This window comes from Podarcis muralis, chromosome 1 (genome assembly GCF_964188315.1).
Source record: "Podarcis muralis chromosome 1, rPodMur119.hap1.1, whole genome shotgun sequence".
Taxonomy (NCBI): Eukaryota; Metazoa; Chordata; class Lepidosauria; order Squamata; family Lacertidae; genus Podarcis; species Podarcis muralis.
Genome location: NC_135655.1, coordinates 70,128,270 through 70,154,316, shown reverse-complemented (window position 1 = coordinate 70,154,316; position 26,047 = coordinate 70,128,270). Strand labels below are relative to the sequence as shown.

The 26,047-nt window shown below is 42.0% G+C and overlaps 1 protein-coding gene across 1 annotated transcript in view; it reads right to left on the bottom strand.

The window, feature by feature from the left end:
- The window catches only part of INSC (INSC spindle orientation adaptor protein), a 137,719-nt gene extending 128,084 nt beyond the window's left edge, over nt 1-9,635 (bottom strand). Inside the window, exon 1 of the mRNA XM_077930833.1 lies at nt 9,472-9,635. The gene's annotated coding sequence lies outside the window, so the exon portion shown is untranslated. The remainder of the gene's footprint in view (nt 1-9,471) is intronic.
- Between the last annotated feature and the right edge of the window lie 16,412 nt (nt 9,636-26,047).

Sequence of the window (26,047 nt, the reverse complement as noted above, 5' to 3'; positions counted from 1 at the left end):
GTGGGCTCTTCCCCAGCCTTATCTGGAGATGTCAGTAATTGTACCTAGGACATTTTCACATGCAAAGCACTCTACAACTCCCATCATATTGTCATACCAATCACTTCCTCCACATAATGGATACCTGGCTCTTTAGTTAAACTTACACATCTTACAAACCTATAGAAATCAATTATATGTTTCATTTTGCTAGAACAAGTATGATACTTAAACTTTGAATGCTAGAATCGGTAAAATATATAAACTTTGAATTTCTTTCACCAGTGTTTCTATTACATTTAATGTTTCCGAATATCTTGAAAGAAATTGCTTTGATGCTACAGTTATCAATGCAAAAGAGATCTATTGCATAGTGTATTAGGAAATGAATAAACTATCTTGCGGAGACTCGCATGCATATTATGAATTGAGCCACTTTTTCATTTGATGTGTTCCAGAATCCATCAGAACTAGCATTCTGCTGACTCCTTTTGCCTGAAGTTAATCACCATAAGAAGAATTGCATCTAGATACAGTTAACTGCCAAATCAACATAATATAATCGAATCAAATTTACTAAAGCATTCCAAAGATATGTTGACTTCCCAAGCAGCCAAGGTTAGATTGGATTCTTCTAGTTAAAAAACTAAATTTAACCTTAATCCAGTACAGATTTAACCAAAGGGCTTAATTGTTGAAGAAAGGGTACAGAATATTAATCCATAATTTTATATTGCATTCCTTATTTTTTCTCCAGATCACAGTATCTACTTTTTTTGTATCCAGGATGGTCAACATGCATCCCATGGACTCTTTTCAAGAGCAGCCACAGCTCAATGGTAGAGCAAAAAATTTGTATGCAGAAGGTGGACCATGGGTCCAACTCAATACAAGGCAGCTTTCCATTTCCTAGCTGCAAAGAATCAGCTGACTCTGTTCATAGAGGTAATGAGTCCCATTGATGTGCAAGACTATATTCATACTATCTCTACCATATCTCCCTAATCTAGCCTGTTTGCATGGTTTGGTAGCTTATTGACAAATTCCAAAGGTTGTGCTTTATTATATTCCCATTAAATCCTTGATCAAATTTTCACAAATTTTATTTTAAATCCCGTACTAAATCAGAGAGGGTGGGTGGAAGACTACACACACACACACACACACACACACACACACACACACACACACCCTTCATGTTTTAAATCATATGCAATTGTTTCTCAGAAGCACCTATGTCTCTGATTATTAAGGTATAAGGAAAGTAATGACAAGAAATGGTCTTGGTACATCCTGCCTTTTCGGACATTTATTTTAGAATATATCACTTTGCTCCTCCTGCGCTGAAACTGACACCCTGTTTATACCATGAAAGAGCTTCCTTTTATACTTTATAATCATGAAAAAGAACGTTTAACTAAGTGAAACCAGTGAAATGTAGTCAGATGTATGAAGCACATTAAAAAATAAGAAATAAACAGAAACCCAAACAGAAACCACCAATGTCTGCCGGCACTGTTGCCAGTTAAAAACAATGCATTAAATAGCAGTATTGAGCCCCAAACTAACAAAGAGAAGAACTGAGACCTAAATGAACAAACAGTCTGGAGTTACATGTTCTTGCATTGTTCATAACATGCTATTTTCCTCCCAGGTCTTGAATTCATAGCAAGCTTCTTATGTGCTGCAGTCAAGGTCTTAAAGCTCTAAGAATTTCACAGCTGCAACAGGCATTTCAAGTGGACCATGCAGTGTTCATCTGATCACATTTCAGTGCAAACAGCTAAATAAAGAATGAGAAGTCTTATATAAGTCAGTGTTCACCGAAGACACTTACGTCCATAGCTTTGAATCCATTTTATCTGCTCTCAGTCGCATCAAAGCAAAAAATACTTTTCTATTGTCCTCATTCTTCTAGGGGGGGGGGGACATTTTCTATTTGCCAATTTAACAGATGAAACATTTATTTTCCAGTTGGTGTAAAGTAACAGCAAGCTTATTAGACCCGATACTGATCCTCCCTGGAGGATTCCAGTGAGCCAGTCACAAAAGGTGCAGGTCAGAGAAACGAAGGAATTAAAAGACAGCAGGCAGAAAAGAGAGAGAAAGTGGTTAAACCAAGCCACGCGCGCTTATCCTTTTGTTTGATGGGCTTGTAAAGGGAAAATATCAGTGGTCCTTATTGATTCCTTTCCCAGTTTTTAGCTGTTTTGTACAAATTTATTATGTGCTCATCTGAAGGCACACATTGCAAACCACATAAGCTTTTGCAAGTTTACATCTTGTGGTTTTGCCACTTCCTAATTTTTGAAAGTGGTTTATAAGAAGAAATAAGGGGTGTGTGTTGTTATCTTTTGTTGAAACGGGGGTTAAACATCTTATTTGCCATTTTTCTTTCATTCTTTCCTATTCACACAGTTTGGAGACCTTCACAGACTGCTTGGGTTTTCAGCATTCTGAATACTATTATATCCCCTGCAAACTTGGGCACCCCACTCCTGATTCCAATTCATTTATGAACAGATCTTTGGGAGACCTCACTGCTTATCACCTAGCAAATATGCCATGATGGGCATATTTATAAAATTTAGGCTACAATCCTTTATCCATGACAGTAAGCTTCATATCTAAGTAGACATGTAAGAACATAAGACTACAAGGTGAGCATGCTGGATCTACTCAGCATCCTCTTCTCACAGTGACCAGCCAGATGCCTGTAAGCTGGGCATGAACCCAACAGCACTCTGCCCACCGGCAAGTCCCAGAAACTGGGATTCAGAGGTTTGATGCCTCTGCTGGCGGAGATAGAAAATAGCCATTGTGGCTAGTATCTACTGAATTTGTCGAATCCTTTTTTAAAGTCAACTCAAGTTGGTGGCTCTCACTGTCTCCTGTGGGAGCGAGCTGTAAAGGTAAAGGTAAAGGGACCCCTGACCATTAGGTCCAGTCGTGGCCGACTCTGGGGTTGCGGCGCTCATCTTGCTTTATTGGCCGAGGGAGCCAGCGTACAGCTTCCGAGTCATGTGGCCAGCATGACTAAGCCGCTTCTGGCGAACCAGAGCAGTGCATGGAAACGCCGTTTACCTTCCCACCGGAGCGGTACCTATTCATCTACTTGCACTTTGATGTGCTTTCGAACTGCTAGGTTGGCAGGAGCAGGGACTGAGCAACGGGAACTCACCCTGTTGCGGGGATTCGAACCACCAACCTTCTGATCGGCAAGTCCTAGGTTCTGTGGTTTAACCCACAGCGCCACCCACGTCCCTATGGGAGCGAGCTTTAGGTTTTATTAAATTATTTTGTTACTAACATCCTTTCAGTGGTCAAGCCCAGGGTATGGTACATGTTGTTCCCAGGTGGTCACTCATCTAGGCACTAACTAGATTATGCTAGTACAGTAGAACTTCCTCCCAGGTAAACATGGCTGGGAACGGCTCACCTTTTTATCCTCTGGCCCAGCAGATCAATAATCCGCTTGCTTTCCAGTCTGTCGCAGTGTGTCTGTGCCACAGTAATTTGAGGGGAGAAGTGTAAGGGTCAACCAGAAGGGAAGGGTCAGGTCAGAAAAGACAGCCGGTGACGGATGCTTGCTTCTTGTGGAATCTAGAGCAAAGGTCACTCAAAGCAGGCAAGCTGTAATTCACAAGCAAGTAGCTTGCCGCTGACACCAAATTGTTCAGGGTCATTAGAACAAAAAAGGAACTGTAAAAGGATCACTCCAAACTAAGTGAATGGGCTGTGAAATGGCAAAGGCAATTCAGGGCTGATCCACACTTCCGTTCGCCCTGCACTTTCCCCTGGGAAAACCCAACGGTTTAGCACTGAATTGGAACAAACAGCAACTGGGTTTTCTGCAGATTGCCATTTGGTCTGATTTAGCGCCAAAGAGCAGATTTTCCAGGAGAAAGCAGCAGGACAAAGGCAAAACCACTCAGACCCATGCCTCGAAAGTGTGGGGCAGCATGCTCTTCTGTTGTTTAAGGAATTTAAGTGTTGCGTATGTCTACCCACAGTGTACACACCACTTACCATTCTTTATTGCTGTAGATTATCTTACATAATACTATACATTTTGAGTAAAAATTTGCCTTTAAAAGTAAGTCATTCCAAAAAATAAAACGCTTCATAGTTTTTTCACTTCATTCCACAGATTCTTGATTTTTCTCTTATTATTTTTTTATTCCTTGGGGAGAAATGGAGGGAACTTTCCCCACAAACCTTCCCAGGTCCCACCTCCCTAGGCCTTCATATGTCTTCTTACCTTCAGTTCACATCAATATTCATATCTGACCTGAGGCTTTTATGTGGTGGAGAACTGGCACTCTCCAATCCAATGTACCAATGTACCCTACAAGTGAAAACATATGACCAGGGCAGAGCCAGCCCAAGACATTTTAACATCTGAGGTGAACTACAAAATGGTGCCTCCCTCCCTGCCAGAGAAGAAGGGGTGAATGAAGATCTACATTGGGGGGGTGTAAATATCTACATTGGGATCGGCTGCCCCTGAGGTTTCTGCCGCGTGAGGTGGTAACCTCACCTTGCCTCATAGGTGGGCCAGCCCTGACTGGCGACCTTCAGACAAGTGTCTGATAATGTGGAGGCCTGTTCATGTGATATCTCTCTGAAAGAAAGGGAAGGAATTGCTAATGGGTCCTTTGTGGAACTAGCTATTCTGTGAAGACTAGCTCATATGTCATTATATAAAGGCCCGGGAACCTGTGGCCCTTCAGATGTTGCTGGACCCCAACTGCCATCAGCCCAGACCACTAGCTCTGCTGGAAGTTCAAGTTCCCCATCCTGCATTGCATCACCACTGTTCCATTACCACACAAATTCCCTAAGTATCATATGAACAAGAGCTCTGTAAAGACATGGTCTTCACTCAGAGAAGACAGCAAGTCAAGCTCTCAATGACTTTTCTCATTTATGTATCACTCTTTGTTTCTTTCCATAATTATAAGGAATGGAGGAACAGTTTTCCTGAACGGAGGACAGGCTGTATCAATCAATGCCCATGGCTTGTTATTGTACAGGTTGCCATATGTAGCCATGGAAACATACAATGGAATGTTTTCAGCTCAAATCTCAATTTCACTTTTGTTATCAACAACAAAACTCTCCACACAATTCAACACCAAAGACTCCATTAGGATTTTTTTGTTTACTGCCATATTTAGATTTTATACCACGATTCATTTCTATTCTTTTGCAACCTATTCTCTAGGCACTCCAAAACAATACAGTGATTATTTCTCATTTAAATTTGAGCTGTCTAGTAACAAATTAAATCATGCACTCATGATAGATGCACACTAAAGTCATGATGGTTTCTAGGTCATGACAAGTATACGAGGCTCGGAGTTGTTAATTTCAGCATCTGGATTTTATACTGAAGTAGATGTGTTGCTACCACTCACTCTTAAGTGAATAATAAAAAGGTGTTGAATGGAGTTCATTGCCTGCTAAGTGTGCATAGGATTCTTGCACAATGCAAAGGCAGAATGCATTAGTCCTGGGAATGAAAAGGTTTAAAGCAACTGGCCCTCCAGGTGTTGCTGTCCTACATTGGCCACTGGGCATGCTGACTGGGGCTGATGGGAGCTGAAGTCCACCGGTATCTGGAAAGAGGACTACAAGTTCCCCATCCCTGGTTTAAAACACTAAAGCCCTGATAAAGTCTTTGGTGGACTCCATATAGCATTGCACCTTTCTGCTTCAGAAGAGAGGTCTTCATCTTGTTTATGTCAGTGTCAGGGAAGCTTTACTTGAAACTTCACCTTGGGGAACTGGTAAAAGACCTTGGGTAGAATCCTGTGCTGTGGGTGGGTGCTGTGGGTGGTGGCCTGCAGTCGAAGGTAAAACCAGGTGAGTAGAAGACAGCAAAGGAGGTGTGTGTATACAAGTCACGTTGGATAAGACTTGTTTTCTTGAAGAGGAGGAGTGCTTATAGGATTAAGGGCCAATGTCAAGGGAGTCCCAGTGCATGCACAATAAGCATGGGCAAATCTGTTGGTTGTGGTTTGTCTCTGCTTCTCATTTTCCCAATCAATTATTTTTCTCCACATTTCCACATCAGCTGGCGATTATTATTTTTTTAAGCAAGTCCTCATGAAAAGTCATCAGCATTTCAGTGCAAATTTCTCCTGCTATTTATAGTCTCCTGCAATTTTGCCTAGACCCTTTTTTTGCGGAGCAATTCTGCCTAATATCACACATGGAGTTATAGTAGATCATGGAGGAGAAGGCTAGCAGCGACTATGAGCCATGATGGCTATGCTCTGCCTCCACAATTACAGGCAGTAATGCTTTGAATACCAGTTGCTGAAAACTACAGAGGTGTGTGCTCTTGTGCCTGGATCCTGCTTGTGGGTTTCCCAGAGTCATCTGGTTGGCCACTGTGAGAACAGCATGCTGGATTAGATGGGATATCAGCCTGATTCAGCAGGCTCTTCTTCTGTTCTTACATATTTGTATGCTCTTTTTGCTAATATACATTTTATCCATGTTTCTAGATTCAGGTAGGTAGCCTTGCTGGTCTGACACAGTCAAAATATATTAAAAAAATTAAATTTTAATTTTTAAAAAAATTGTTGGTCTCTAAGGTGCTACTGGACATTTTTTTATTTTTCTATATATTTCGATTTTATCCATGTGTATAGATTTGTGTACACATTACCTAGCTGGAGAAATGTCCTGCAGAATTTGTGCAAATTGTGAAGGGTCTGTCTTATAATTCACACATAGGTTTGAGAAGTGTAGATTATGTAGTTTCTTGTTAAAACACAAATAAGATTGAACTCTCCTCCCCACCCCACCCCACACATTCCTAATTCACATAGGTAAAAAAAGTAAGGTAGGTAAAGGACCCCTAGAAGGTTCAGTCAAAGGCGACTATGAGGTGCGGCACTCATCTCACTGAGAGACACATTTACAACTTATTCATACTGAGAAGTTATGCTGTGTATAAATTATCTGAACAGCTCTGAATAAATTGTAATAAGGAAGAGATAGAGGTTTTTGAAAGTATGGTAGTGCTTACTGATGGTCCCTAGGCAAACCAAGTAAAGTCACTGGCCCAGATCACATGCAACACTCAGTCAAGCCATTACTTAACATGAATTCCCAGACATGCAGCTTCCCAGCGAGAAGATTGTGGATGTTTTGCACCTTCTCCAATCCTACTGCTGCCACATTGCTGTGAGATAAAGCCATGGTTTGGCATTACATTTGAGCCTGGAGCAAGATAAACCATGAGTTCATACATAAACCATGACTTGGATCACAGCCACGTGAAGTTGTAGAAGGAGCAGAGGTGGTAAAAGCAGCCACAATCTCTCCAGTGACCCGAGCATTTGTTTGCTTGCCCTAGTGTTATATCCAAACTTGGTCCAGCTAACTTTTTATCTGCTAAGAATTCCTCAAAGGAATGGTAGTTATATATGGCCCACATGTAGATTCAAAGGACTCCTCATGCCACTCTTGGCATCTGGTTTGCTGCTAAACTTGGCTAAGGAATAAAGAACTGGAAAGATAGAGAACCGCTGTAGATATTACAAAGAGAGCGCCACAAAAATTTATAGATGTGGGTGTTTTGTGGGTGTTATTTGTAATAACTTTTCTACACAACCATGTCTCATTTTCACACATAGCATTCAACCATCTTTAACACACGCACAAACTGCTCATCCCTCCCGGTCACAAACTACTGGAGCCTATTGCGCGATAGGTGCTCCTCATGCATGTACACTTTGCAGCATCAACACCATGTTGTCAGCATCTAAAAATGGCAGTCCACTTCTCCCCCACTGCCCCATTTTAATTCAGATTTACCCATTCCACACCACAGAAAATCCAATAAGCAAAAAACACCCCACCTGTTACAAATGACCCATTTGCAATACCTGAATGACCCATCAATAGTAGTAAGGATTATTAGGCCTATTAATAGCAGTAAGACTTAGTATTAAAGTATTAACAGTACAAAAAACACCCTGACACACACACACTTCACAAATATACACACCCCATACACACACATAGCTTGTTTACTTCTTTAAGACTACAGAGAAAGGGAAGGGCCCTCTGAAAACTACCAGGGGTGAGAGGGAAACATGTTTGGGAGCCAGACATTATGCTACATGAGAAGAACGGCATTCGTCTATTTGAGCAACCAAACTGGAACTTGGCTTTTTCTTCAGTACTAGCAACAACACAGTATCCTCTGAGTACATTAGGATAACTTAAGGAGTGCAGAGCAGGCTATGTGGCAGACGTACATCTTTTCCTCAACATCTCAATTACTGCCCGCTCCCCTGGCAAGTTTCTGGTGGTAGATACAGCTGCTTCACTCTGTCCTTTTCCTCTGCTCCCTTTAGGCCAGCTATGGGGAGCCTGTGAGTTTCCAGGCATTGCTGGACTACAACTCCCATCACTCCTGATCATTGGTCATGCTGGCTGGGGCTGCTGGAAGTTGAAGTCCAATAACATCTGGAGAGTCACAGGTAACTCATCCCTGCTCTGGGCCATAGTCACCATTCTGCAATTGCAACACTGCGAAGTGGAGACACAATCTTGATTCCTATTAATGCGTATAGGACTGAACTCATTACCCTTTTTCTCTTTCACATGAATTATCAGTACTACTCTTCTGATTCATTCAAGGAATCCCCTGGCTTGTTTAAATCATAAAACGCCAGCAGCTTCTGGAATATGGCATATATACAACTTCAAAAAACTTTTCCCCTCAACAATGGAATGTGGTTGTTTTCTTTCCAGTAACATTACACCGAAATAAATGAAGAAGCAACCGTATATGAAAACATCAATACTGTATAGATAAATCGCCTACAAAAGTTTTAAGAAACCTCATGACCATATATACAAAAATAGACAGGACATAATGCTCAACAGCATTCGGAAAAGATTGTCAGAATTAACTAAACCTATTTGGTAAAATGAAGCAAATTTACCAGAAGGATTGATATCCTGGTGGGTATTAATGCCGTCTCACAGGCACATTAGAAGACTGTGAATGTTGATGCATCACTGTAATATTCTTTTGTTTTCATTTTTCATTCCATAATTCACCAGTGAATATCATTTTTTTTGTTTTGCTTTGTTATCTTCATTTACCAACTAGTTTTGTAATTCTTCTTATGCATACAATTTCTGGCTAAAACGCAGGCAGATGCAGAAAGTAAACGGAATCGCTGGAAAGTACAAGACTCCAGGGAATGCACATTCAAAACTTTTTCATAACTATTTTCCATGCTTCTTTCTGCTGCTTGCTTGCATAGAAAGCAGAGTTATCATTGAAATGGTCTAAAGAACAATTGAGAGGTCTGTTTTTATGACAACTGTTAGAGAGTGAACAATTTTAGTGCCAAGATCACTAGTGGTATTTGATATTCTATCCAGCTGCATATAAAATAGCAACTTTACGGAACTAAGATAGTCACTCCACTCAAAACCAAAGAAGTAAATACTCACTCGTTCATATGACGATGTGCTCCAAGAATATGGGGAAGCCAAGAAGAAAATCTGACCGAATGATAAGTCACAGAAAGTTAGACAAAAGGAACAGTCGAGGCTAACCAGTATAAATCCTCTCTTCCTCCCCTTGCTTGTATACTCTTAAAAACTAAATGCAGTGCATTGAAGAAGGAAACCCACTTTTCAGCAAAGACTACAGCCTTCTGTCAGTCAAACACTGCATAGTTTCAACTAGGCATCTATCCAAAAAGACATGGAATTATTCTATTTTTGTCTCCCATTGCAGTAGAAACATTTTTACAGATTTGTGGCAATGGCTTGAAGTTTTATGGTGGTCAGCTGGAGGAGGAGAAGCATAATTAAAGGCCCTGGTGAGGTTAAACTAGCCCAGAGAAAAGGAGCTGAGCACATTCAAAGAGCAAGATAAACATAGATGCTTTTTTTTCCAGGGGCCTGTAATGGAGGAAGCATCACACACAAATAAAAATGCCAGATGCACTATACAGGAAAAATCTGTAAATGCAGTTTAATCACAAAAATGTTTAAAAACTGTCAAGATTCTTCTTTTTCCCCAAAAAATGAAATTTTGGACTTTTTATATTTAAAAAAAGACAAAGCACAAATATATTTACCATCTGGAGAATGTCACAGGTGTTTCCTTCAAAAGTAAATCTTATTTTGCTCAATAACTAAAGCACATCTTTTGGCACTACAGCCCTATACCCACCTTCTAAGGAATTTCAATGAACACAGTGGGGCTTATTTCTGAGTAGATATGTATAGGATTGCACCGTCAATAGTCTTCTCCAAATGCTATCACATCCTGCCAAAAAGTTCCCAGTTCCCTTGCTTCTGCTCTTGACTACTGCTTATGGTTTGTTGGGAGAACACGTTTGCATGTCACACGCAGTCAGCCTCCAGGTGCTTTCTTCCTCAGCACAACAACAGCAGGATTGGCAGAGGAGTTAATTCATAGAACCATTGAATCAGAAGCGATCCTGAGGATCATCTAGTCCAACCCCCTGCAGTGCAGGAATATGCAGCTGTCCCATATGGGGATCAAACCTGCAACCTTGACATTATCAGCACCATGCTCCAACCAACTGAGCCATCCAACTGGGAGCTTTTGATAGCAGTGTACAGATGTTGCTGGACACCAACTCCCATCAGACCCAACCGGTTTCCCCACCACTCTGGGCGGCTTCCAACAGAATATTAAAATACAATAGTTTATTAAACATTAAAAGCTTCCCTAAACAGGGCTGCCTTCTGTTTCCTATCCTCCCCCCCCCCCCCAAAAAAAACCCTTTTGTTTCTATTTGGTCTTTTAAACTAGTCCCTTTTATTCTCGTTCCTCTCTGGAGTCTACTTGGTCTGCTTGGTTGCTTTTCTGCTAGGGGACATTGCTTGCATTGTTACTCCTTAGTGCTATTCTACCTCCCTGCTGGAAAAGACCAATGGCCCCTCGAGTCCAGCCCCCTGTTCTCACAGGAGCCTACCAGATAACTATGGGAAGCCTGCAAGCAAGACCTGAGTGCAACAGCATTCTCCATACTTGTGAGTATCAGCAACTAGTATTCAGAGGCTGACTACCTCTGACAGTGTAGACAAAATATAGCCATTGTGGCTAGCCTTAAAAAAAGGTAAAAGTAAAGAACCCATGACAGTTAAGTCCAGTCGCAAATGACTCTGGGGTTGTGGCGCTCATCTCGCTTTACTGGCCGAGGGAGCCGACGTTTGTCCACAGACCGTTTTTCCGGGTCATGTGGCCAGCATGACTAAGCCGCTTCTGGCGAACCAGAGCAGCACACAGAAACGCTGTTTACCTTCCCACCTATTTATCTATTTGCACTTTGACATGCTTTTGAACTGCTAGGTTGGCAAGAGAAGGAACTAAGCAATGGGAGCTCACCCCGTCGCGGGGATTTGAACTGCCGACCTTTCTATTGGCAAGACCAAGGCTCAGTGGTTTTACACCACAGCCATCCAATTTATTCCAGTCTCTTTGTGGACAAAATCAGGCCAGTTCTAAGTTCAGCCTAAATGAGCAGGGAAATGTTTAAGTATCTCCAAAAACAAATGTACGTACCATATTTACTCCATATTCAGTAAATACTTGGGTTATGCCACCAGGCAACCCAAAGCAAGCCATATGCAGCCACTATTTCCACTGTTCCTTCATACTCCTCCAATATATATAGTTTAGCCCCCATTAATATCCTCTCATTGCAGACCATTTGAGAAGTCTGAAAAGGCAGCCTTGGGATATGATCACAATTTGCACCGCATGTATCTCACTAGACTAGTGGCACTGAAGAGAACATTGTCCGTTGAAAAGAAATGTCAGCAAAAGAGATCATATCTTTTTCAGACAGCAGAGTTTTCCCTCCCCAATACTTTTCCCCCTCTTTATTTCTCAGCTCAGATCTTTGCATATCTTTCTTGATGCCCAAGAAAACAGCATAATGGGAAACCCACACAGGAAATATCCCAAAAATATGCATGCGAGGAAGCCATGAGAAACTGAGATGCACACTCAACTCTTTGCGCTGGAAAGGTGTGCCTCTGTTTCTTTATCTGGAACAAGATTTCTTTTCAATTGGATTCAAAACTACGTTTGTTTTTTGCTGCTTTTGAAAGAAGTAAATGATCCCACATGTGGAAATTCTATGCTTCCAACATGAAATGCAGACGGGGCACACCCAATGTTGTTTTTTCCCCCTAAAAGCAAGAAAAACCTACGCTTAAGAAAAGTGAACGGTATATATAATTAAGCAAGCCAATACGAATGCATCAAACAGCATTTTCTTTTCTTAGCTTAGTAATTGTCCCTTAAAAACTAAACTATCTCTCTACAGGATGTTAGTCTGGTAAATTACAGGTTTTGGCTGAAGTCTCTCTATTTCTCAGAGAACAGAAGGATTCGTTACAAGATCCCAGAAAGACAGAATAGACTACACAGCTGACCCTGCTGCTTAAAGTTTCATCTTTTGAAAAACTCTATATACTTACAGTTTTTCACTTTCTTAGATTTCTGAAGAACAAACAGCTCAGTTATGTTTTCTCTAAACTAACCTGGGGGAATAAATCACCACTGCAATCCCTTTTGTAACCACTTGGATCTATTCTTTGTCTCCTCCCCTCACGTGGCTTTCCTACAAACTTCTGCTCTTTCCTGGATGGGAGCATTTACTAGAAGTTGATTTAAAGAAACAGTCACCCTAGGCAGAAAGCAAAGGACTTCTTCTTCTATCCACCTCCCATGCTCAGATGCATTAAAAGAGAATTGGCAGAAAGGCCTTAAGGATCAAGGCAAACAATAAGAGTGAGTGAGTGAGTGAGTGAGTGAGGAGTACATGGAAAAAGAACAGGTGTCCTGACATGAATTAAACTGATTTCAAAGAAGTCTTTTCTAGAAGCTGGAAACAGGGACTGGACCTGCGAAAGAAAGAAAGAAAGAAGGAAAGAAAGAAAGAAAGAAAGAAAGAAAGAAAGAAAGAAAGAAAGAGAAAGAAAGAAAGAAAGAAAGAAAGAAAGAAAGAAAGAAAGAAAGAAAGAAAGAAAGATCTGTGCAGCAACAGATTGATTCTTGATCTCTTTTTCACAGAACTATTCCCTGAAGGGATCCTGCAGACAGAATGGGAAATTTCACAAGGAGGAGAGCCTACATAGTGGCCTAATTTGCTGCCTCCATTGCATCCTTATTTTGCCGTCCAGCAGAACTTTTCTGGGCAATGCAAGGTTTCCCCCCCCCCCCCATCTGGCTGGAAGGAGGGGCAGAACCTATAGTATCTCACTGTGACTCCACTGTTACAGCTGTTGAATCTCAAGGGGTGTCCAGAACACCTTCTAGTCTTGTTATGTTGGATGAGTTTCCGTTGGCAAGGCTTGAGGACCTAGGTGTTCCCTAACAACCTCTTTTCCTATCCTGGGCTGCAGCTCCTTCCCTGCATCATTCATTCTATCATTCATCAGGTTAAGCACAATTTCCCTTTGGGGAGAAAACAGAGGCAATGTAGGTGTTGAAGTAGTTCCATCATCTCACTGTCACTCAATAGCATGTCTCCACCTTCTCCACACAGGGAACCTACTACTTCCTTGTTCTTCCTCTTGCTTTGAACATAGCCAAAGAACCTTTTATTATTATTTGTAACCTCTCTTGCAAGCCTCAGCTCATTCTGAGCTGGCCTTCTCCTGGCAAGTAGTGGCTTCTCATTTATACTCTCCCTTTGTGATTTGCCCTTTCTTCCATTTCTTATACATGCCCCTTTTAAATTAGAAAGCTCCTTATGCAGCCACCGCAGTTTCCTTAGATGCCTCCCACTTTTCTTCCTTTCTGGAATTGTTTGCCTTTGTGCCTTCAATATCTCTCCTTTGAGAAACTCCCATCCATCATGCCCTGCTCTTTGAGTATTTCTGGCCATGGGATCTCACCCAGTAGTTTGTTTCACTTCTCCCGCACCCAGAAACTACACTGACTGCTCTATGGTTTCAAGTGCAACAGTTGGGGGGGGGGGGATGGAAGTAGCTATAACACGAATGAGCTTTCTTTCAGGCTCTTTCCTTTGACTTGTAAAAAGAAGGCATTGTTATTGGTGATCATGCTCATATTTATTTGTCTGAGATACTGATAATGCCTCCAAGGGCTTCTCATAAGTCTAGACATGTGTCTCAGTATGAATGTTGTGCAGAATATTAAGGTTCCGGGGTCCATCCATCTGCTCAAAGATATAATGAACTCTTCACTCAGCAAACCCTGTAATTATTCTCAGGATAGCTCTGAGGGCACCAGGCATGTATCATGAAGAAAAGGTTTCATTATCTCCTTAGCTTGTGAATAGGATCATTTTACGAGCATCCTCTAGGGAACGATTTCTTATATTGTTCATAGCCCCTTGGGGCAATTCATTCATTCAAAAAAAAAAATACTTTCTCTAGGATTTGCAAGCTGACCAAGGCTTGGCCTGCACAGTGACTTTTCAGCATTATCTATCAGTATTATCCAAGCTGATCTATTGATCTATGTGTAAATATCAAGCTGTTGTCAAAGGCACAGCAGCAGAGGTCTGTAAAAAAGCAAGTTGCCAACCTAACCTTTGTAACAAACCCTATAAAGCAGGACTGCTAATGACAGCCTCCCTCTCTGAGCAGATGCACAAGAGGTGTTCCAACTGCTGCTGCTACCTCTGCTGAGCCTTGGCAGAACAGGCTGAACTATATATTGTTTTAAAATGAAGGGTGATATCCAAAGACTTGCAAGGGGTCCGTGCAAGAGATATGCACTAACCCAGTTATTTTATTTTATCTTATGTTGTGTTTGTGCTCTTTCTGCTCTTTTTTCACACCCCGAAAGTCAGCATATAAAAGTATGTGTGCAAGTGTGTCTCATCTAAAGATACATTTTAATGCTTCAGAAGCACTGTGTTATTCAAAATTATGTAGATTTGATAGATTAATTGGTCAAACAATGAAACTAGTATGTTTGATCAATTACTGTTTCTTTAATCGCATGACAGCCCTGCTGTTCATGTGGTAATAATGATGTATTATTATTTCTGAAGTGCTTTTCAAGCAAAGCACATTATAATGAATAAAATTAAAGACAAGCCCTCTCAATTTCTAGTCTAATAATTGCTGCATGTAAGTGCGCTTGGGAACAGGTAGAGATCTAATGCGATCAGAATATTTTGTATTGCATTACTGTTGCCATCAAGTGTATTCAACAGAACTTATTTCCTAGCCATTACTGCATAATTTAGAAGCAAATGAATTATTCAATAAAACAATACACTATTTAGTCTGGCATTATTTGCTGTCAACATCACACATTAGATTCTGCTGATAGCTTCTCCTTTTCTCACATAAACAATATTTGGACATCATTGCAGCAACTAAGGAGAAGGCTAGGGTTAGCAAGTGCTTCTAATATTAGAACTGAAGTTTAGAAGCTGCCTTTAGCAGCTGTAGACTAGATAGAAGTTCTTCAGGGGAAGCTTCCCTCCTTGTTTTGCCATAGTGGGGAACATGTGATCCTTCAGATGTAGTGAGATCCCATCAGCCTCAGCCATCACCACTAATGGTCAGAAATAATAGGTAAAAGGGTAAAGGGACCCCTGACCATTAGGTCCAGTCGTGACCGACTCTGGGGTTGCAGTGCTCATCTTGCTTTACTGGCCGAGGGAGCCGGCGTACAGCTTCCAGGTCATGTGGCCAGCATGACTAAGCTGCTTCTGGTGAACCAGAGCAGCGCACGGAAACGCCGTTTACCTTCCCGCCGGAGCGGTACCTATTTATCTACTTGCACTTTGATGTGCTTTCGAACTGCTAGGTTGGCAGGAGCAGGGACCGAGTAACAGGAGCTCACCCCGTCGCGGGGATTGAACCGCCGACCTTCTGATCGGCAAGTCCTAGGCTCTGTGGTTTAACCCACAGCGCCACCAGTGTCAGAAATAATAGGAGTTGCCATCAAAAAGCACCATGTTTCTCCATGCCAGAGAGAAACTAACCTGTTGAATTTCTGAAAGCTGCACAGCTTTGAAGGCACAAATTTCTTTTTAAAAACCTATGCAAGAGCAGTGAAAATAACCAGGCACATCATGGGATTCCATGTTTTTTCTGCTTTATTTCAACAGAAAAATACTCTGTTTCTACAATTTTTTGAAACTTTATCTGGGTATACATTTGCATCTTACTTGTCCAGTTTGTACTATGTTTGTGAAGTACATCTCTATCTTATGGGGGAAATAGTTCGCCTACAATACTGTACCTTCACAGAAGAAAGCTATGTTATCCAAGGGATAAGGAACACCAGTGCTATTTTTCTAGAAAAAGAGGTGCCAGGACACACCATGAACGCCTCCCTCATTCTCTTAGAATGGCAATGGTGCCCCTCTGAGAGGTGCTAGAACTGAGTTCCAGTTGGGAAAAAAGCCCTGAGGAACATCAATGCCATGGGATGTATTTAGCCCTCTGGAATTCCATGACTGGTCATCAGAACTCTCCCCAGGCCACACCAATAACCACCCCTGATTTTGCACCCTCCTTGAATGCTTTTCACTGGCTGGGATGTGTCATTGAACTCTGACAATGCTTCTGAATTGGTTGGAGGATAGCCCTTAGAACTAAACCAATCAAACATTTCCAGTGTAACAATGAAACAGACCCCCAAACGTACACTCTTGAGAAGATCTGATCAAAAACATTTTCCATGAATACTTCCAAGAGCAATTGCCCTCCCCTTCCAAAAATCCCAAGATCCCAGTTGGCTAGGCCGCTGCACCCTCAATTCCCAGATGGACCTATCTGAGAAGGGTGGAAAATGTCTATTAGAGCAGGTGTGGGGAAAGTTTGGCATTCCAGATGTTTCTGAATTAGAGCTCCCATCCTTTCTGGCCACTGGCCACGCTTGCTAGGACTGATGGGGGTTGTATTTCAGCAACATTCAGTGGGCCAAAGTTTCCCACCTGTATGAGACTAAGAAAAAAACAGGTGGCCTGGTGCTGCTTCTCCTCTCTTTCCAAACCTAGAGTGCTTTTTTAAAACGTCCCATGCTAAGGGGTGGGGGGAACAGATGGACTGCTGGCTGCTTCTCTCCGACTTGCAAGCCTCCTATTTGTCCCTGGACCATTGCTCCTGAAAACCCCACTCAGCCCTGAAAAAAGCTGAACAGATTGGTAGCAACTGCAACCCCCTCCATGCAAGCTATTCCCATTAAGGCAACCCACAGAGCGAGGGGCTCAGTGGTAGAGCAACTGCTTTGTGTGTACCCATGTTCAGTTCCTGGCATCTCCAGGTAGGGTTGGGGGAGACCCTGGTCTGAAATCCTGGAGAGATGCTGCCAATCAGTGTAGACAATATTGCACTAAATGGACCAATGGGTTTGACCTAAAGCAAGCTCAGCTGTGAGGAATCCATGCTGGGGCAGAAGAAGGGCACAAGGCAGGATTTGCCATCTTCTTCCTCCAATTGCCCCACTCAAACCCCACATTGTGAATAACTATACGTCTGTACTTGTAATTTAGAATCTCTATTATATTCATGGACCACATCAAGACATTGCTGCTGCTGCTGCTGTCGTTACTTTCACCAATTGCATATGTAAAGCTCGTTAAGATTCTGGAAAGGATTTCAATGCCTTCTTCTATGGAAAAGGATATAATCAGTCTGAACAGTGCCCTATTGTGTTACAGCATGAATGACGTATTGTATAAGATGAGAAAACGACTGTAAACAGCCATCTCATATTTTTAAGTGGTAAATGCTGCACTCGTACATTCTATGTCTCCTATGCCCTCTAGCTTCAAAAACTTGCATTTTTCACTTCTTAACTTGAAAGTGTTTGTAGTTCTTCGCTGCTATTTTTCAGTTTTATGGGATTGTTGTCTAGAGATACAGAGCAGGGCAATTGTCTCACTTTGCTTCCATGTACAGTTATAGAACTGCAAGTAATTCAGACATGCATCAGTTGAAGTGGTACAGCCCTCTCAGGAGATGGTTACTATTGGTCTGGAGGAAGATCTGATGCAAAGTGCCCATGTCAAAAACTCCCTCTGGATGGGAAGCTTGAGCATCAAGGAAAAAACTCCTTTGTGGTATACAGTGGTACCTCGGGTTAAGTACTTAATTCATTCTGGAGGTCCGAACTTAACCTGAAACTGTTCTTAACCTGAAGCACCACTCTAGCTAATGGAGCACAATTTCTGTTCTCATCCTGAAGCAAAGTTCTTAACCTGAAGCACTATTTCTGGGTTAGCGGAGTCTGTAACCTGAAGCGTACATAACCTGAAGTGTATGTAACCCGAGGTACCACTGTATAAGCATTGTTATAAAGAGAGAGAGAGGGTAGCTTCCAGTGTAAAATTGGACCATGTCAGCTAACACAATTTTTAATTAGCTCTATCTGTGATTTACAGTATTGTTTTTATATCTTCCAACTCTTTTTGTCAAGGAGATACAGCAAGCTAAAAACAAATACTGAGTATTGTTACTCTGGAGGAGTGGGGAACCTGTGGAGTCCAACAACATCTGCAGGGCAAAAGAGTTTGTATCCCCATATTAAAAGAACCAGTAGTACCCTCTTAAGGAATAATATTTATTCCTGTAAATCACCCCCAGGTACATGTAGAACAGTCACCAAATACACTTCCCCAAGTGTAGGCTTCAGAAGACAGCATTGAATGTCTATTTTGCAGAACAGATGGGCCAACAAAAATAAATGAGCCATGCATAGTGTCTGTTCAGAGGTAAGTCCCATGGAGTTCTGTTGAACTTACTTTCAGGTGCATGTCCATCAGATTGCAAACAAAGCTAACATTCCTAGTACCAGAGGCAATGTGATACCCAGAGCAAACTTACCCAGAAAACTAATTTATTCAGAAGTACCACATTGGGCATATGACCCCTGCATTGCAAGGGGTTGATGACTACAGAAGATGACCCTTTTGGTCCCTTGCAACTCTATAATACTAGATGATTCTGTGATTCTAAACCCCACAGTGTTCAATGGGTCTTACTCTAAGGTGAGCGTTCATAGGAATGGAGCTCCCAGAATGCCCTTTGAATCTTTTAAGACTTTTCACAATTGGGGAGTTGCTTTGGTATTGATTATAAATCGGAATTTCTTCTATTCTATTTGAATCAATGAATTGTATCTAAGGGAGTCCATGGATCTATGGTCCATTGTTAACGTATAATTCACCAACCTCTCACAGTGTAAAGATGAAGTGTGACACCAAAATGAGGAAGTGTCTTTGATATATACACAATTTTGTTTGGCTTCTGGGATCAGCAACTGTATAATGGATGTATTAGCTATTTGATTGCATGTGATTGGTTTCATGAGTGTTTTGTATATTTGAGGTGTTTTTGCAGATGCATACTATTCCCTAAAATAACGACACTTGTATTTTATTTATATATTTTATTTAAACTATTTCTATCCCACCTATTAATTTATTATGTCTGACTAATCCTATTTTTAAACTGTTTTTGCATAGTCATCTCTCTAAAGTCTCCCCCCTCCCCATGAATTAATGAAGCTTAAGTGGATCTATATTGCTTTTTAATCCTATCTTCTGCACTATCTAGAAAAGGGTACATTATGAATAGCTACATTGCTCCACTAACATTAAAGTTAATGTATTAGTAAGTATTTATAAAGGATATGCATTGCAAATGGTTTGGAAACAAAACAAAAGATCAGAACATTATTTAATTTCATTAGGATCCCAATTTCTTCAAAAGGGTTCAAGGCAGATAAGAACTGTGCAACTCCTTGGCATTAAAAAGAAACAAGATAACAATTAAATGTCAATTGCAATCAGTCTGGAATAAGACACAAACAATTCAATTCCCCTGTAAATTGGGTTAAAAAAGAAAGATAGGCGCAGCACTATCTTCACAGAAATGGAACCTGGTCCAAAAGATTAAACAAGGGCTTAATCAATTTAAACAATTAGGAGTGTCCTTGTTTGAAAATGCTTAATAGTTACATACAATAACTTCACTGTTCGCAAACTATTTTTGTTTGATCACAGGAGATAACAGAAATCCAAATATGTTATGCCGTGGCGGGGGGATATTGTGAGGGAGGGAAACTGCTTCATGGACCATCATTCACAGAAATATTGAAAGGAAACATCTAGGTGCATTCAGAATATCTGCTGAATGTAGCAATATAGATATTCTGATGCTAAGAAGGTCCACCTCCAGGTATGTGCAACATATGAAAAGAGAAGGGAAGATATGGAGGGGGAAATAGGAGTCACACACCTTCCATCTCTGGCCTCCTCACACTTCCAGGTCCCACCTCCAATGTCCACACATTCAGTGCAACATCTGAAAGGGAGAAACAGTACACACAGAGATGTGGGCGCATACCCCATAATATGATTGGGAATCCTGAGCAATCAGGGTTTCCGACTGCATGGAAAACCTATACATATACAGCTGCATTTGTATGCGCTCCCTTTCAGACATCACACCAAACATGCAGAGATGATGATCTGAGGCAAGGCTGAGAGGCACGTGTGCATTAGGGGCTGGGTTACAGGGCTACTTGCCTCTCCACACAGCAGATATGTGAGTGGTCAGAAATCTTCTGAACATCCATGAAACAGTACTGACCTTGGGGTAGTGAAGCCTATGATACTGAGAGACTGAGCTGACGTCACTGCATGAAACATGTCTGAACATTCCAAGTTTTCAGGAAGCAACCCCACTTTTGTGAGGGAAGAGAAAGTCGTCAGTTTGGCTGGGATTAAATTTCACACAGGTCATACAGCTTTGTAGGGCAGCCAGAAGAAACATATCTGATGAGGGAGGGTAGATAATGGGAGGGAAGATAAAATAAAATGCCAAGGGTAAGTGAATAAGGGTTGAGGAAAAGCAGTGTTTTGAGATACTGTATATCACCAGGCAAAAGGCCTTCTCAGTAGTGGCCCCTGCCCTGTATAATGCCCTTCCATCAGATGTCAAAGAGATAAATAATTATATGACCTTCTGTAGAAATCTGAGGGTAGCCCTGTATCAGGAAGCTTTTAATGTGTGATGTTCTGTTGTGTTTTTGTATATTCTGTTAGAAGCCACCCAGAATGACTGGGGCAACCCAGCCAGATGGTGGGGTACAGAAAATAAACTGTTGTTGTTGTTGATTTTGGCAGAAACTGTACTCCACATTTGAGTTCTTTATTCTCCAGTGAGAGCCAGGACAACAGGCTTCCTTCACTTAGTGAAGAGGTGGATGGGCCACAGCTGGGCATCTTGCATTCTCAGGGCATGACTCCTTCTCAGAATCATAGAATTGTAGAGTTTGAAGGGACCCTGTGGGTCATCTAGTCCATCCCCCAGCAGCTGTCCAATATGGGGGATCAACCTGCAATCTTGGTGTTATCAACACCACACTCTAACCAACTGAGCTATCCTACTTTGCATTCCTACTGATCCAGCCATGTCTTCTAATAAGCAGAACCCGGATGGAACTTAAGGAGTCATGGAGCAATGTGCTATGGCCACAGCACACCTCCCTACTCTCTCTCCCACATTGTATTGCCACCAGGGCAGGATGCTGTTTTAATGCCCTCCTAACACACCAGTCAGGGCACATGCCCTCCCCTTACCCCCTCCCTCGATCCAGGCCCGGTTTTGCAGAAGTGCTACTAATACTTACAGCTCACACAAAAATAAATGTGAGCCACTGGAGAGCTGCCTTTCTGAAATCCAGGTCAGTAATATATTCTCAGCAAAATCTGCCACCCTGTAAGTGAAACCCTGACCCCATTAAGGCAACGGCAAAACATCCATGGATTTCAGAGAGCTGCAATTTTCACCTTGTGGCCATGGTAATTATCTATGTTCATGCAGGAAAGAATAAAAAGTATACATAGCCTTGCATTATCTAAATAGTTTCTTTTAAAAATATATATTAAAATTACCCACTCCACATGCAGACATTCCATCTGCTAATTATACATGACCGTGTTGGATGTGATCGCTAAAACCAGAATTTACTGCTGTCTGCTAAATTTTGCTTTTGGCAAGGTTCTGTGACAGAAACAATAGCATTAGCCCTGCTTAGTTCTTGCATAGAAGGCTAGGAAGGCTTTCACAAAGATAGGTTCAATTCATCCAATGAGAGATAAGCAAAGAGACGCAAATAATGAGAATTACCGGACAAAGTGGATGAAGGTGGGTCCTTGAGTTAATTATGTGAGCAGCATCATATTGCATAACAGATGCTAGCTTCTCTCCCATATCTGCTTTACCATCAGAGCACTACACTAGGACCATCTGGTGTGATTCTGTGAGTCAAAACATGCTTAAATTTACATCAGTTGTCCTATATAATGAGGGTTGTTTGGGTGCTGCATATTAGAATCATCTAGAACAGCCTTCCTCAACCTGGTGCCCTAAAATATGTTGAGGGACTACAACTCCCATCAGCCCCAGCCAGCATGGCCAATAGTTAAGGATGCTAGGACAGGATATGCTGGACTGCTGGCCAGATCCGGCAGGCTTTTCTTCTGTTGTGTGAAGGTCTACTATGTGTGCACTTGTGACGAAATCCATGGTCTGGAGCATGAAAGGCATGTTGAGAGTATAGGAGTAAAAATTGTAGGAGAGGTGACCTTACTGTGGGTGTCTGCTATAGGCCTCCAAGCCAGATGGAAGACTTGGATGATGCCTTCCTAGAGCAGATTAGCAAACATTCAAAAAAAAGAGAGAGAGAGAGAAGAGAAAGATATAAAGAAAGATATAGTAGACATGGGAATCTTCAACTTCCCCAATATCTGTTGGAACACAAACTCTGCCAAGAATATAAAGTCCAACAAATTCCTCAGTTGCCTCACTGACAATTTAATTTTTAATTTCACAGAAGCGGGAGGGGGGGTCATCTATCTTGGATCTGGACCTCACCAACAGGGAGGAGCTGACTGATAAAGTTGGGAGTACTGGGAACCTTGTGAGGAAGTTATCCTGTCTTCCTGGGAAAGCTGAGTGTAGTTGGACATGCACTCTGGTCTTTAAGAAGGCTGATTTCAAAAAACTTAAGGACCATGGGTGAGATCTCATGGTCAGAAAAACTCAATGAGAAGTGAGTCCAAGATGGATAGGAGTTTCTGAAAGGTGAGAGGACACAAATGCAGGCAATTCCGACAAGAAAGAAAAGTAGGAGGCAAAGTGTGGCTGCATAAGGAGCTTACAGATGAGTGGAGCTTTAGGAAGGGCATGTATAAGAAATGGAAGAAAGGGGAAATCGCAAGTAGCCAACAGCTGCAGGGAGAAGGTCAGGTGGGCCAAAGCTCAGAATGAGCTCAGACTTGCAAAACAGGTTACAAATAATAATAAAGGTTTCTTCAGCTATGTTCAAAGCAAGAGGATGAACAAATAAGTGGTAGGGCCTCTGAGTGGAGAAGACTGAGAAATGCTATTGGGTGACAGAGAGAAGGCAGAACTGCTCAACATCTACTTTGCCTCTGTCTTCACCCAAAAGGAAAGCAGTGCCCAACCTGTTGATAACAGAATAATGGATGTAAGGAGGGAGCTGCAGCCCAAGATAGGAAAAGAGGTGGTAAGAGAACACCTAGCTACTTTAAATGAATTCAAATCTCCAGGGCCTGATGAGCTGCATCCAAGGGTACCAAAAGAGCTCATGGATGTAATTTCAGAGCCTTTGTCTATGATCTTTGAGAATTCTTGGAGAACAGGTGAAGTCCCTACAGACTCGGAGGTGGGTAAATGTTGTCCCCATCTTCAAAAAGGGAATAAAGGAAGACCCAGGTAATTACCGACTGATGGGCTTGACATCAATACCAGGGAAGGTCCTAGAACAGATAATTAAATGGCTGGTCTATGAGCACTAACAAAATGATGCTTTACTAAGACCCAGCATGTGTTTCTCAAAAACAAAGAAGAGTCTCATGCTGTGGACATACTGTACAGTATCTTGATTTCAGTTGGCATTTGACAAAGTCCCCCATTACATGCTTGCAGAGAAGCTGGTAAAATGTTGGCTGGACGAGGTAACTGTTTGGTGCATTTGTAGTTGGTTGACTGACCAAACCCAAGGAGTGCTCACAAATGGTGCCTGACTATCATGGGGGGAAATGACAAGTGGGGTGCAGCAGGATTCTGTCCTGGGCCTGTTATTTTGTTCAATGTTTTTATAAACAACTTGAATTAAGGAACTGAGAGGATCCTCATCAAATTGGAGGTTTTAAGCAGAGGTTGGGTGGCCATCTGTCATGGATGCTTTAGCTGAGACTCCTGCATTGCAGCGGGTTGGACTAGAGTCACTCGATGACCATTGAGGCCCCTTCCAACTCTACAGTTATATGATTCTATGATTCCGTAAAGGTCTGCACTGAGTTGACGGAACTGGCTTTAGAATCAGCTTTCATTTGCAGTGAACTACACAGCACCAACCTAGCAGTTCGAAAGCACATCAAAGTGCAAGTAGATAAATAGGTACCGCTCCGGCGGGAAGGTAAACGGCATTTCCGTGCACTGCTCTGGTTTGCCAGAAGCTGCTTAGTCATGCTGGCCACATGACCCGGAAGCTGTACGCCGGCTCCCTCGGCCAATAAAGTGAGATGAGCGCCACAACCCCAGAGTTGGTCACGACTGGACCTAATGGTCAGGGGTCCCTTTACCTTTACCCTTACACAGCATTAATCTGACATTCAGTATTTTTAAAAGCAGGGGGTTCATTTTCTTTTTATAAAACACTTTGTTTTAAATATAGCTTTAGCCAAGTTTTCTGGTGATCATTTTCCCAGTTTCCCACTCCTAACCAGAAAACCTCTTTCCAGGAAAAGACTCAAAGTGACAGCCTGGTCAAATTGATTTCAAAGGAGACTGGTATTTCAGAGCCTTACAGTCTGAAATGGCTTCTCTGTGTATTCAGCATCTTTGTTACAGCAGACGCAGAGCTGGCCCACCTATGGGGCAAGGTGAGGTTGCTGCCTCTGGCAGCAGGATCCAAAGGGGCAGTGGAATCTGGCCTACAAGGAATGCGTTACCCACTGCTGTTGCCATCTGGCACCAATGGTTGAGGTGAGCTCTTTAGAGGCCAAACCAGCTGCCTCCTCAGCACCTCCCCTGGATGCCACCTCTACAGCAGCCTCTCTGCAAATAGGAGGTGTTGCTGGTTTCCTCCCACCCTTACTCCCAGTGTAGATCTTTATCCCCCACCCCTTTGTTCCTGATTTAGATCTTCATTCTTTCTTTCTGCCCTGGCTGGGAGGCATCATTTTGGGGTTTGCCTCAGATGCCAGCCCTGAGCAGATGGATGTCTTCTGTTTTGTGCTTCCTTATGATACCCTCGCAGCATGTTTACTCACAAATCTCTTTTGCCAAGTTCACTGTGTGCTAAGGATTGAAGTTTAAATATACTTAGAGCTCAGTCCTATACACGTCTACATGGAATTCGCTGAACTGAGTGGATTTGCATCCTGGTAAACATGCCTAGAATTGTAGCCTAAAACTACCCAACAGCTAGGAATGTATGTTTTCTGCAATCCTTGATAAGCCGGCAGGTTCTCCATCTACATCAATCAGCCTTTGTGAACCTGGTGCTGCCACCCCCAAGTTTTGGACTACAGGCTACAGCATGGAGACTGATGAGGACTGTAGTCCAAAACATCTAGAAAGCAGCTGATGTACATCCTCACACTCAGTAACAAAGGGAAATACTGCATGGAGAGAAAAACATTAATTTCTCCATCTTATCCATAAGAAGGTACACTCTGACTTGCTGTAACACACACTGGTCATAGCCATGACTAGGGTTCCATAGTGCTGGGAGCAGACATGGAACCAAAAAAAAATTGGCTTTACATATGAGGGTGTCTGCAAACAAGGGATTTATTGGTTTTGAACATTCAAATTGTTGCTTTCTGTTAATATTCTATAGCATCAGACATTAGATAGAACATCCAAGTGCCGTGCTGAAATCTAGCAAAGCTCTGTTGAATCTGATATCCAACAGTGACCACTGCCAAGAGTTTCAAATATCTGCATAGTAAATTAGCAATAAAGAAAATGTTTAAATGAAAGATCAGTTTCTCAATCCATG